The following is a 14,444-nucleotide window of genomic DNA, read 5'->3' on the forward strand; positions in this document are numbered from 1 at the left end:
TATATACACCTCTACCACGGTTTCCACACAGCCTTTGAAACAGTTCAAGTTGAAATGAATGGACTGAATGGGAGCCTGAACGTTGGACAGGAAAACAGCATGTTGTAAAGGCCTTCAGAAAAGGACAACTGAGGTGATGGTTGAAGCTGTTTGTGGTGAACAATACAATGTACAGAGTTCTGTTGTAAGGATCTTCAAAAGGGTGAAACTGAGATCACTGTTGAACATTTTGTTGTTCATGTTGAACATGCGCTATAGCATAACAGATAGTTAATTAATAGTTCTAGTTTATAGTGTATACTGTATGTTTGAGGTTATATATGAGTACGGTATGTTTGAGGTTATATATGAGTGTTTACTATATATTTGAGGTTATATATGAGTACGGTATGTTTGAGGTTATATATGAGTGAGTACTGTATGTTTGAGGTTATATATGAGTGTGTACAGTACTGTATATTTGAGGTTATATAAGAGTGGGTACTGCATGCTTGAGGTTATATGAGTACTATATATTTTAGGTTATATATGAGTACTGTATATTTTAGGTTATATAAGAGTGGGTACTAAATGCTTGAGGTTATATAAGAGTGTGTACAGTACTGTATATTTTAGGTTATATATGAGTACGGTATATTTGAGGTTCTATAAGGGTGGGTACTGCATGATTTAGGTGGTATATGAGTACTGTATGTTTGAGGTTATATATGAGTGTGTACAGTACTGTATATTTGAGTTTATATAAGATTTGGTACTGCATGCTTGAGGTTATATATGAGTGTGTACAGTACTGTATATTTGAGGTTATATAAGATTTGGTACTGCATGCTTGAGGTGATATATGAGCGTGCACACTACTGTATATTTGAGGTTATATAAGATTTGGTACTGCATGCTTGAGGTTATATATGAGCGTGCACACTACTGTATATTTGAGGTTATATAAGATTTGGTACTGCATGCTTCAGGTTATATATGAGCGTGCACACTACTGTATATTTGAGGTTATATAAGATTTGGTACTGCATGCTTCAGTTATATATGAGCGTGCACACTACTGTATATTTCAGGTTATATAAGATTTGGTACTGCATGCTTCAGGTTATATATGAGCGTGCACACTACTGTATATTTGAGGTTATATCAGATTTGGTACTGCAAGCTTGAGGTTATATATGAGCGTGCACACTACTGTATATTTGAGGTTATATAAGATTTGGTACTGCATGCTTCAGTTATATATGAGCGTGCACACTACTATATATTTGAGGTTATATAAGATTTGGTACTGCATGCTTCAGGTTATATATGAGCGTGCACACTACTGTATATTTGAGGTTATATAAGATTTGGTACTGCATGCTTCAGGTTATATATGAGCGTGCACACTACTGTATATTTCAGGTTATATAAGATTTGGTACTGCATGCTTCAGGTTATATATGAGCGTGCACAGTACTGTATATTTGAGGTTATATAAGATTTGGTACTGCATGCTTCAGGTTATATATGAGCGTGCACACTACTGTATATTTCAGGTTATATAAGATTTGGTACTGCATGCTTCAGGTTATATATGAGCATGCACACTACTGTATATTTGAGGTTATATAAGATTTGGTACTGCATGCTTCAGGTTATATATGAGCGTGCACACTACTGTATATTTGAGGTTATATAAGATTTGGTACTGCATGCGTCAGGTTATATATGAGCGTGCACACTACTGTATATTTGAGGTTATATAAGATTTGGTACTGCATGGTTGAGGTTATATATGAGCGTGCACACTACTGTATATTTGAGGTTCTATAAGATTTGGTACTGCATGCTTGAGGTTATATATGAGCGTGCACACTACTGTATATTTGGTTATATAAGATTTGGTACTGCATGCTTGAGGTTATATATGAGCGTGCACACTACTGTATATTTGAGGTTATATAAGATTTGGTACTGCATGCTTGAGGTTATATATGAGCGTGCACACTACTGTATATTTCAGGTTATATATGATTTGGTACTGCATGCTTCAGGTTATATATGAGCGTGCACACTACTGTATATTTCAGGTTATATATGATTTGGTACTGCATGCTTCAGGTTATATATGAGCGTGCACACTACTGTATATTTCAGGTTATATATGATTTGGTACTGCATGCTTCAGGTTATATATGAGCGTGCACACTACTGTATATTTGAGGTTATATAAGATTTGGTACTGCATGCTTCAGTTATATATGAGCGTGCACACTACTGTATATTTCAGGTTATATAAGATTTGGTACTGTATATTTGAGGTTATATAAGATTTGCATGCTTCAGGTTATATATGAGCGTGCACACTACTGTATATTTGAGGTTATATAAGATTTGGTACTGCATGCTTCAGGTTATATATGAGCGTGCACACTACTGTATATTTGAGGTTATATAAGATTTGGTACTGCATGCTTCAGGTTATATATAAGCGTGCACACTACTGTATATTTGAGGTTATATATGATTTGGTACTGCATGCTTCAGGTTATATATGAGCGTGCACACTACTGTATATTTCAGGTTATATATGATTTGGTACTGCATGCTTCAGGTTATATATGAGCGTGCACACTACTGTATATTTCAGGTTATATATGATTTGGTACTGCATGCTTCAGGTTATATATGAGCGTGCACACTACTGTATATTTGAGGTTATATAAGATTTGGTACTGCATGCTTCAGTTATATATGAGCGTGCACACTACTGTATATTTGAGGTTATATATGATTTGGTACTGCATGCTTCAGGTTATATATGAGCGTGCACACTACTGTATATTTCAGGTTATATATGATTTGGTACTGCATGCTTCAGGTTATATATGAGCGTGCACACTACTGTATATTTGAGGTTATATAAGATTTGGTACTGCATGCTTCAGTTATATATGAGCGTGCACACTACTGTATATTTGAGGTTATATAAGATTTGGTACTGCATGCTTCAGGTTATATATGAGCGTGCACACTACTGTATATTTGAGGTTATATAAGATTTGGTACTGCATGCTTGAGGTTATATATGAGCGTGCACACTACTGTATATTTGAGGTTATATAAGATTTGGTACTGCATGCTTCAGGTTATATATGAGCGTGCACACTACTGTATATTTGAGGTTATATAAGATTTGGTACTGCATGCTTCAGGTTATATATGAGCGTGCACACTACTGTATATTTCAGGTTATATAAGATTTGGTACTGCATGCTTCAGGTTATATATGAGCGTGCACACTACTGTATATTTGAGGTTATATAAGATTTGGTACTGCATGCTTCAGGTTATATATGAGCGTGCACACTACTGTATATTTCAGGTTATATAAGATTTGGTACTGCATGCTTGAGGTTATATGAGCGTGCACACTACTGTATATTTGAGGTTATATAAGATTTGGTACTGCATGCTTGAGGTTACATATGAGCGTGCACACTACTGTATATTTGAGGTTATATAAGATTTGGTACTGCATGCTTCAGGTTATATATGAGCGTGCACACTACTGTATATTTGAGGTTATATAAGATTTGGTACTGCATGCTTCAGGTTATATATGAGCGTGCACACTACTGTATATTTGAGGTTATATAAGATTTGGTACTGCATGCTTCAGGTTATATATGAGCGTGCACACTACTGTATATTTCAGGTTATATAAGATTTGGTACTGCATGCTTCAGGTTATATATGAGCGTGCACACTACTGTATATTTGAGGTTATATAAGATTTGGTACTGCATGCTTCAGGTTATATATGAGCGTGCACACTACTGTATATTTCAGGTTATATAAGATTTGGTACTGCATGCTTGAGGTTATATATGAGCGTGCACACTACTGTATATTTGAGGTTATATAAGATTTGGTACTGCATGCTTGAGGTTATATATGAGCGTGCACACTACTGTATATTTCAGGTTATATATGATTTGGTACTGCATGCTTCAGGTTATATATGAGCGTGCACACTACTGTATATTTCAGGTTATATATGATTTGGTACTGCATGCTTCAGGTTATATATGAGCGTGCACACTACTGTATATTTCAGGTTATATATGATTTGGTACTGCATGCTTCAGGTTATATATGAGCGTGCACACTACTGTATATTTCAGGTTATATATGATTTGGTACTGCATGCTTCAGGTTATATATGAGCGTGCACACTACTGTATATTTGAGGTTATATAAGATTTGGTACTGCATGCTTCAGTTATATATGAGCGTGCACACTACTGTATATTTCAGGTTATATAAGATTTGGTACTGCATGCTTCAGGTTATATATGAGCGTGCACACTACTGTATATTTGAGGTTATATAAGATTTGGTACTGCATGCTTCAGGTTATATATGAGCGTGCACACTACTGTATATTTGAGGTTATATAAGATTTGGTACTGCATGCTTCAGGTTATATATGAGCGTGCACACTACTGTATATTTGAGGTTATATAAGATTTGGTACTGCATGCTTCAGGTTATATATGAGCGTGCACACTACTGTATATTTGAGGTTATATAAGATTTGGTACTGCATGCTTCAGGTTATATATGAGCGTGCACACTACTGTATATTTGAGGTTATATAAGATTTGGTACTGCATGCTTCAGGTTATATATGAGCATGCACACTACTGTATATTTGAGGTTATATAAGATTTGGTACTGCATGCTTCAGGTTATATATGAGCGTGCACACTACTGTATATTTGAGGTTATATAAGATTTGGTACTGCATGCTTCAGGTTATATATGAGCGTGCACACTACTGTATATTTGAGGTTATATAAGATTTGGTACTGCATGCTTGAGGTTATATATGAGCGTGCACACTACTGTATATTTGAGGTTATATAAGATTTGGTACTGCATGCTTGAGGTTATATATGAGCGTGCACACTACTGTATATTTGGTTATATAAGATTTGGTACTGCATGCTTGAGGTTATATATGAGCGTGCACACTACTGTATATTTGGTTATATAAGATTTGGTACTGCATGCTTGAGGTTATATATGAGCGTGCACACTACTGTATATTTGAGGTTATATAAGATTTGGTACTGCATGCTTGAGGTTATATATGAGCGTGCACACTACTGTATATTTCAGGTTATATATGATTTGGTACTGCATGCTTCAGGTTATATATGAGCGTGCACACTACTGTATATTTCAGGTTATATATGATTTGGTACTGCATGCTTCAGGTTATATATGAGCGTGCACACTACTGTATATTTCAGGTTATATATGATTTGGTACTGCATGCTTCAGGTTATATATGAGCGTGCACACTACTGTATATTTGAGGTTATATAAGATTTGGTACTGCATGCTTCAGTTATATATGAGCGTGCACACTACTGTATATTTGAGGTTATATATGATTTGGTACTGCATGCTTCAGGTTATATATGAGCGTGCACACTACTGTATATTTCAGGTTATATATGATTTGGTACTGCATGCTTCAGGTTATATATGAGCGTGCACACTACTGTATATTTGAGGTTATATAAGATTTGGTACTGCATGCTTCAGTTATATATGAGCGTGCACACTACTGTATATTTGAGGTTATATAAGATTTGGTACTGCATGCTTCAGGTTATATATGAGCGTGCACACTACTGTATATTTGAGGTTATATAAGATTTGGTACTGCATGCTTCAGGTTATATATGAGCGTGCACACTACTGTATATTTGAGGTTATATAAGATTTGGTACTGCATGCTTCAGGTTATATATGAGCGTGCACACTACTGTATATTTGAGGTTATATAAGATTTGGTACTGCATGCTTCAGGTTATATATGAGCGTGCACACTACTGTATATTTCAGGTTATATAAGATTTGGTACTGCATGCTTCAGGTTATATATGAGCGTGCACACTACTGTATATTTGAGGTTATATAAGATTTGGTACTGCATGCTTCAGGTTATATATGAGCGTGCACACTACTGTATATTTCAGGTTATATAAGATTTGGTACTGCATGCTTGAGGTTATATATGAGCGTGCACACTACTGTATATTTGAGGTTATATAAGATTTGGTACTGCATGCTTCAGGTTATATATGAGCGTGCACACTACTGTATATTTGAGGTTATATAAGATTTGGTACTGCATGCTTCAGGTTATATATGAGCGTGCACACTACTGTATATTTGAGGTTATATAAGATTTGGTACTGCATGCTTCAGGTTATATATGAGCGTGCACACTACTGTATATTTGAGGTTATATAAGATTTGGTACTGCATGCTTCAGGTTATATATGAGCGTGCACACTACTGTATATTTGAGGTTATATAAGATTTGGTACTGCATGCTTCAGGTTATATATGAGCGTGCACACTACTGTATATTTGAGGTTATATAAGATTTGGTACTGCATGCTTCAGGTTATATATGAGCGTGCACACTACTGTATATTTGAGGTTATATAAGATTTGGTACTGCATGCTTCAGGTTATATATGAGCGTGCACACTACTGTATATTTCAGGTTATATAAGATTTGGTACTGCATGCTTGAGGTTATATATGAGCGTGCACACTACTGTATATTTGAGGTTATATAAGATTTGGTACTGCATGCTTCAGGTTATATATGAGCGTGCACACTACTGTATATTTCAGGTTATATATGATTTGGTACTGTATATTTCAGGTTATATATGAGCGTGCACACTACTGTATATTTCAGGTTATATATGATTTGGTACTGCATGCTTCAGGTTATATATGAGCGTGCACACTACTGTATATTTGAGGTTATATAAGATTTGGTACTGCATGCTTCAGTTATATATGAGCGTGCACACTACTGTATATTTGAGGTTATATAAGATTTGGTACTGCATGCTTCAGGTTATATATGAGCGTGCACACTACTGTATATTTGAGGTTATATAAGATTTGGTACTGCATGCTTCAGGTTATATATGAGCGTGCACACTACTGTATATTTGAGGTTATATAAGATTTGGTACTGCATGCTTCAGGTTATATATGAGCGTGCACACTACTGTATATTTGAGGTTATATAAGATTTGGTACTGCATGCTTCAGGTTATATATGAGCGTGCACACTACTGTATATTTGAGGTTATATAAGATTTGGTACTGCATGCTTCAGGTTATATATGAGCGTGCACACTACTGTATATTTGAGGTTATATAAGATTTGGTACTGCATGCTTCAGGTTATATATGAGCATGCACACTACTGTATATTTGAGGTTATATAAGATTTGGTACTGCATGCTTCAGGTTATATATGAGCGTGCACACTACTGTATATTTGAGGTTATATAAGATTTGGTACTGCATGCTTCAGGTTATATATGAGCGTGCACACTACTGTATATTTGAGGTTATATAAGATTTGGTACTGCATGCTTGAGGTTATATATGAGCGTGCACACTACTGTATATTTGAGGTTATATAAGATTTGGTACTGCATGCTTGAGGTTATATATGAGCGTGCACACTACTGTATATTTGGTTATATAAGATTTGGTACTGCATGCTTGAGGTTATATATGAGCGTGCACACTACTGTATATTTGAGGTTATATAAGATTTGGTACTGCATGCTTGAGGTTATATATGAGCGTGCACACTACTGTATATTTCAGGTTATATATGATTTGGTACTGCATGCTTCAGGTTATATATGAGCGTGCACACTACTGTATATTTCAGGTTATATATGATTTGGTACTGCATGCTTCAGGTTATATATGTGCGTGCACACTACTGTATATTTCAGGTTATATATGATTTGGTACTGCATGCTTCAGGTTATATATGAGCGTGCACACTACTGTATATTTGAGGTTATATAAGATTTTGTACTGCATGCTTCAGTTATATATGAGCGTGCACACTACTGTATATTTGAGGTTATATATGATTTGGTACTGCATGCTTCAGGTTATATATGAGCGTGCACACTACTGTATATTTCAGGTTATATATGATTTGGTACTGCATGCTTCAGGTTATAAATGAGCGTGCACACTACTGTATATTTGAGGTTATATAAGATTTGGTACTGCATGCTTCAGTTATATATGAGCGTGCACACTACTGTATATTTGAGGTTATATAAGATTTGGTACTGCATGCTTCAGGTTATATATGAGCGTGCACACTACTGTATATTTGAGGTTATATAAGATTTGGTACTGCATGCTTCAGGTTATATATGAGCGTGCACACTACTGTATATTTGAGGTTATATAAGATTTGGTACTGCATGCTTCAGGTTATATATGAGCGTGCACACTACTGTATATTTGAGGTTATATAAGATTTGGTACTGCATGCTTCAGGTTATATATGAGCGTGCACACTACTGTATATTTCAGGTTATATAAGATTTGGTACTGCATGCTTCAGGTTATATATGAGCGTGCACACTACTGTATATTTGAGGTTATATAAGATTTGGTACTGCATGCTTCAGGTTATATATGAGCGTGCACACTACTGTATATTTCAGGTTATATAAGATTTGGTACTGCATGCTTGAGGTTATATGAGCGTGCACACTACTGTATATTTGAGGTTATATAAGATTTGGTACTGCATGCTTGAGGTTACATATGAGCGTGCACACTACTGTATATTTGAGGTTATATAAGATTTGGTACTGCATGCTTCAGGTTATATATGAGCGTGCACACTACTGTATATTTGAGGTTATATAAGATTTGGTACTGCATGCTTCAGGTTATATATGAGCGTGCACACTACTGTATATTTGAGGTTATATAAGATTTGGTACTGCATGCTTCAGGTTATATATGAGCGTGCACACTACTGTATATTTCAGGTTATATAAGATTTGGTACTGCATGCTTCAGGTTATATATGAGCGTGCACACTACTGTATATTTGAGGTTATATAAGATTTGCACACTACTGTATATTTCAGGTTATATATGAGCGTGCACACTACTGTATATTTCAGGTTATATAAGATTTGGTACTGCATATTTCAGGTTATATATGAGCGTGCACACTACTGTATATTTGAGGTTATATATTTCAGGTTATATGAGAGCGTGCACACTACTGCATATTTCAGGTTATATATGAGCGTGCACACTACTGTATATTTCAGGTTATATAAGATTTGGTACTGTATATTTCAGGTTATATATGAGCGTGCACACTACTGTATATTTCAGGTTATATAAGATTTGGTACTGCATATATTTCAGGTTATATATGAGCGTGCACACTACTGTATATTTCAGGTTATATAAGATTTGCACACTACTGTATATTTCAGGTTATATATGAGCGTGCACACTACTGTATATTTCAGGTTATATAAGATTTGCACACTACTGCATATTTCAGGTTATATATGAGCGTGCACACTACTGTATATTTGAGGTTATATATGAGCGTGCACACTACTGTATATTTGAGGTTATATATGAGCGTGCACACTACTGTATATTTCAGGTTATATATGAGCGTGCACACTACTGTATATTTCAGGTTATATATGAGCGTGCACACTACTGTATATTTCAGGTTATATATGAGCGTGCACACTACTGTATATTTCAGGTTATATATGAGCGTGCACACTACTGTATATTTCAGGTTATATATGAGCGTGCACACTACTGTATATTTCAGGTTATATATGAGCGTGCACACTACTGTATATTTCAGGTTATATATGAGCGTGCACACTACTGTATATTTCAGGTTATATATGAGCGTGCACAGTATGTATTTATTCCTTGTGTTATTTTTCTAATATTACATATTTTTTTCTCTGCATTGTTGGGAAGGCCCCTTAAGTAAGCATTTCACTGTTAGTCTACATCTGTTGTTTATGAAGCTTGTGACAAATAGAATTATTTTATTTGTTTGGGGTTATACAGAGCCTTCAGAAAGTTATTCACACCCCTGGACTTTTCCCATATGTTGTTGTGTTACATCCTGACTTTAACATAAATTAAATTGAGATGTTGTATCACTGCACTACACACAATACCCCATAGTGTCAAAGTGGATTGGTGTTTTTGAGAAATGTTTACAAATGAATCAAAAATGAAAAGCTAAATCTTTATTCAATAAGTATTCAACTCCTTTGTTATGACAAGCCTAAATACGTTTAGAAGTAATCATGTGCTTAACAAGTCACATAATACACTGAATGGACAATAATAGTGTTTAAGTTGATATTGTAATGAATACTTCATCTCTGTACCCCACACATACAAAAATATGTAAGATCCCTCAGTTGAGCAGTGCATTTCAAACACAGATTCAACCACAAAGACCAGGGAGGTTTACCAATGCCTCGCAAAGAAGGGCACCTATTGGTAGATGGGTCAATTTAAACAGACATTGAATATCCCTTTAGGAATGGTTATTAATTACACTTTGGATGGTGTATCAATATACCCAGTCACTACAAAGATACAGGCATAACACTCTCTATATTTTCAAGTGGCTGCATCATGTTATGGGTATGCTTATAATTGTTAAAGGTGCACTATGCAGAAATTGCTCCACCATTTCCTGGTTGCTAAATTTCTAATAGTTCACTTAATTTCAATTTATGTGACAAAACAAGCAAGTCTAGTGTAGAGACTCATTGTACCATCTAAACCGTTGAGAAATATATTTTTCATAACCAAAAATATTGTATTTCAAACTTAAGAACAGTAAGCATAGATACAGCACAAAAATAACAGATCTACCACTTCTTAGACTTGATTTCCATGAATGAAAGATATATAACTCACATTTCTATGGGAATTTGGTCTCGGTCGCACAAAAAGTTACATATTGTAGCTTTAAGGACTGGGGAGATTTTTATTATAAAAAATAAAGGGAATGGAGCTAAGCACAGACCAAATCCTAGAGGAAAACCTGGTTCAGTCTACTTTCTACCAGACACTGGGAGATGAAATCACCTTTCAGCAGGACAATAACCTAAAACACAAGGCCAAATATACAATGGAGTTGCTTACCAAGACCACATTGAATGTTCATCAGTTGCCTAGTTAAAGTTTGGAATCGGCTTCAAAATCGATGGCAAGACTTGAAAATGGCTGATCAACAACCGGAGCTTGAAGAATTTTGAAAAGAATAATGTGCAAATATTGTACAATCCAGCTCTTAGAGATTTACTCAGAAAGATGTACAGCTGTAATCGCTGCCAAGGGTGATTCTAACATGACTCCGGGGTGTGAATACTTATGTAAAAAGATAATATTTCTGTATTTCCTTTTCAATTAATTTGCAGAGAAAGTAAGGCCTCTATGGGTTATGTGAGATCTGGGCCAGGTCTTTTATTGTATTTTTCTTGGCGGGCAGCCCAATAATGTTTCAGGAAATGTGATCAGTTTGTTTATACACCAAGGGCTTTCAAACAAATGTTCCCTTTTTCTCCCCGTATCACATTTTAAATTTGTCTTTTGTTGTATGAGTTTTCATTATTAGTGCCTGCGCTACTGCTGAGTTTAGTTGTTTTTTTGTGCGGGCCAGTGGAAATTGGAGGGCGGGCAGACAGACACGCGGACGTTTTTTTTAGGCAATAAATCATCCGTGATAGGGACAGACACGGTGACCAGAGATTGCGGTCAGGTCGGACTCGTAAAACCACATGTGAGGGGAAGGAATGTATGACCCCGTTGCATTGTGGGTCCTGTGTGTATGTCTGGGTCGAGAGTGAGGTTTTCCCTGACTCACAGGATGTTGTGAAGCGGTTTGGAGGGGGAGGTTAGAGGGGAGAGGAGCGTAACTTTCGGGAATTGGTGGGTGAATCACTGGTTTGTCCTTCTACCCGCCCCCCTTCGCTCTGTGTCTCTCTCATCTCTCTGTTTCCCTGTACATGGGCAGAACATGACATACTACCCCCCCCTCACTCTGTGTCTCTCTCATCTCTCTGTTTCCCTGTACATGGGCAGAACATGACATACTATGGGCAGAACATGACATACCCCCCCTCACTCTGTGTCTCTCTCATCTCTCTGTTTCCCTGTACATGGGCAGAACATGACATACTACCCCCCTCACTCTGTGTCTCTCTCATCTCTCTGTTTCCCTGTACATGGGCAGAACATGACATACTACCCCCCCCTCACTCTGTGTCTCTCTCATCTCTCTGTTTCCCTGTACATGGGCAGAACATGACATACTACCCCCCTCACTCTGTGTCTCTCTCATCTCTCTGTTTCCCTGTACCATGACCTACTACCCCCCTCACTCTGTGTCTCTCTCATCTCTCTGTTTCCCTGTACATGGGCAGAACATGACATACTACCCCCCTCACTCTGTGTCTCTCTCATCTCTCTGTTTCCCTGTACATGGGCAGAACATGACATACTACCCCCCCCCTCACTCTGTGTCTCTCTCATCTCTCTGTTTCCCTGTACATGGGCAGAACATGACATACTACATACCCCCCCTCACTCTGTGTCTCTCTCATCTCTCTGTTTCCCTGTACATGGGCAGAACATGACATACTGTGTCTCTCTCATCTCTCTGTTTCCCCCCCCCCCCTCACTCTGTGTCTCTCTCATCTCTCTGTTTCCCTGTACATGGGCAGAACATGACATACTATCTCTCTGTTTCCCCCCCTCACTCTGTGTCTCTCTCATCTCTCTGTTTCCCTGTACATGGGCAGAACATGACATACTACCCCCACTCTGTGTCTCTCTCATCTCTCTGTTTCCCTGTACATGGGCAGAACATGACATACTACCCCCCCTCCCCCTCATCTCTCTGTTTCTGTGAACATCTCTCTCATCTCTCTGTTTCCCTGTACATGGGCAGAACATGACATACTACTCCCCCCCCCCTCACTCTGTGTCTCTCTCATCTCTCTGTTTCCCTGTACATGGGCAGAACATGACATACTACTACCCCCTCACTCTGTGTCTCTCTCATCTCTCTGTTTCCCTGTACATGGGCAGAACATGACATACTACCCCCCCCTCACTCTGTGTCTCTCTCATCTCTCTGTTTCCCTGTACATGGGCAGAACATGACATACTACCCCCCCCCCCTCATCTCTCTGTTTCCCTGTACATGGGCAGAACATGACATACTCCCCCTCTCTGTGTCATCTTCTGTTTCCCTGTACATGGGCAGAACATGACATACTACCCCCCCCCCTCACTCTGTGTCTCTCTCATCTCTCTGTTTCCCTGTACATGGGCAGAACATGACATACTACCCCCCTCCCCCATCTCTCTGTCACTCTGACATACTACCCCCTCACTCTGTGTCTCTCTCATCTCTCTGTTTCCCTGTACATGGGCAGAACATGACATACTGCCCCCCTCACTCTGTTTCCCTGTCTCTCTCATCTCTCTGTTTCCCTGTACATGGGCAGAACATGACATACTACCCCCCTCACTCCCCTCATCTCTCTGTTTCCCTCATGTGACATACTACCCCCCTCACTCTCTCATCTCTCTGTTTCCCTGTACATGGGCAGAACATGACATACTACCCCCCCCCCTCACTCTGTGTCTCTCTCATCTCTCTGTTTCCCTGTACATGGGCAGGGCAGAACATCTCTCTGTTTCCCTGTACATGGGCAGAACATGACATACTACCCCCCTCACTCTGTGTCTCTCTCATCTCTCTGTTTCCCTGTACATGGGCAGAACATGACATACTACCCCCCCTCACCCCCTCTCTCTGTGTCTCTCTCATCTCTCTGTTTCCCTGTACATGGGCAGAACATGACATACTACCCCCCTCACTCTGTGTCTCTCTCATCTCTCTGTTTCCCTGTACATGGGCAGAACATGACATACTACCCCCCCCCTCACTCTGTGTCTCTCTCATCTCTCTGTTTCCCTGTACATGGGCAGAACATGACATACTCACTCTGTGTCTCTCCCCCCTGTTTCACTCTGTGTCTCTCTCATCTCTCTGTTTCCCTGTACATGGGCAGAACATGACATACTACTCTGTGTCTCTCTCATCTCTCCCCCCCTCACTCTGTGTCTCTCTCATCTCTCTGTTTCCCTGTACATGGGCAGAACATGACATACTACCCCCCTCACTCTGTGTCTCTCTCATCTCTGTTTCCCTGTACATGGGCAGAACATGACATACTACCCCCCTCACTCTGTGTCTCTCTCATCTCTCTGTTTCCCTGTACATGGGCAGAACATGACATACACTGAGTTTACAAAACATTAAGAACGCCTCTTTCCATGACAGACTGACCAGATGATTCCAGGTGAAATCTATGATCCCTTATTGATGTCACCTGTTAAATCCACTTCAATCAATGTAGATGAAGAGGAGGGGACAGGTGGTTAAAGAAGGATTTTTAAGCCTTGAGACAATTGAGACATGGATTGTGTATGTG

The 14,444-nt window shown here is 38.3% G+C and overlaps 1 protein-coding gene across 1 annotated transcript in view; it reads left to right on the plus strand.

Moving 5' to 3' along the window:
- The window catches only part of LOC112217389 (protein eva-1 homolog C-like), a 214,507-nt gene that overhangs the window by 199,495 nt on the left and 568 nt on the right, over positions 1 to 14,444 (plus strand). The window lies entirely within an intron of this gene.

This window comes from Oncorhynchus tshawytscha, linkage group LG18, assembly GCF_018296145.1.
Source record: "Oncorhynchus tshawytscha isolate Ot180627B linkage group LG18, Otsh_v2.0, whole genome shotgun sequence".
Taxonomy (NCBI): Eukaryota; Metazoa; Chordata; class Actinopteri; order Salmoniformes; family Salmonidae; genus Oncorhynchus; species Oncorhynchus tshawytscha.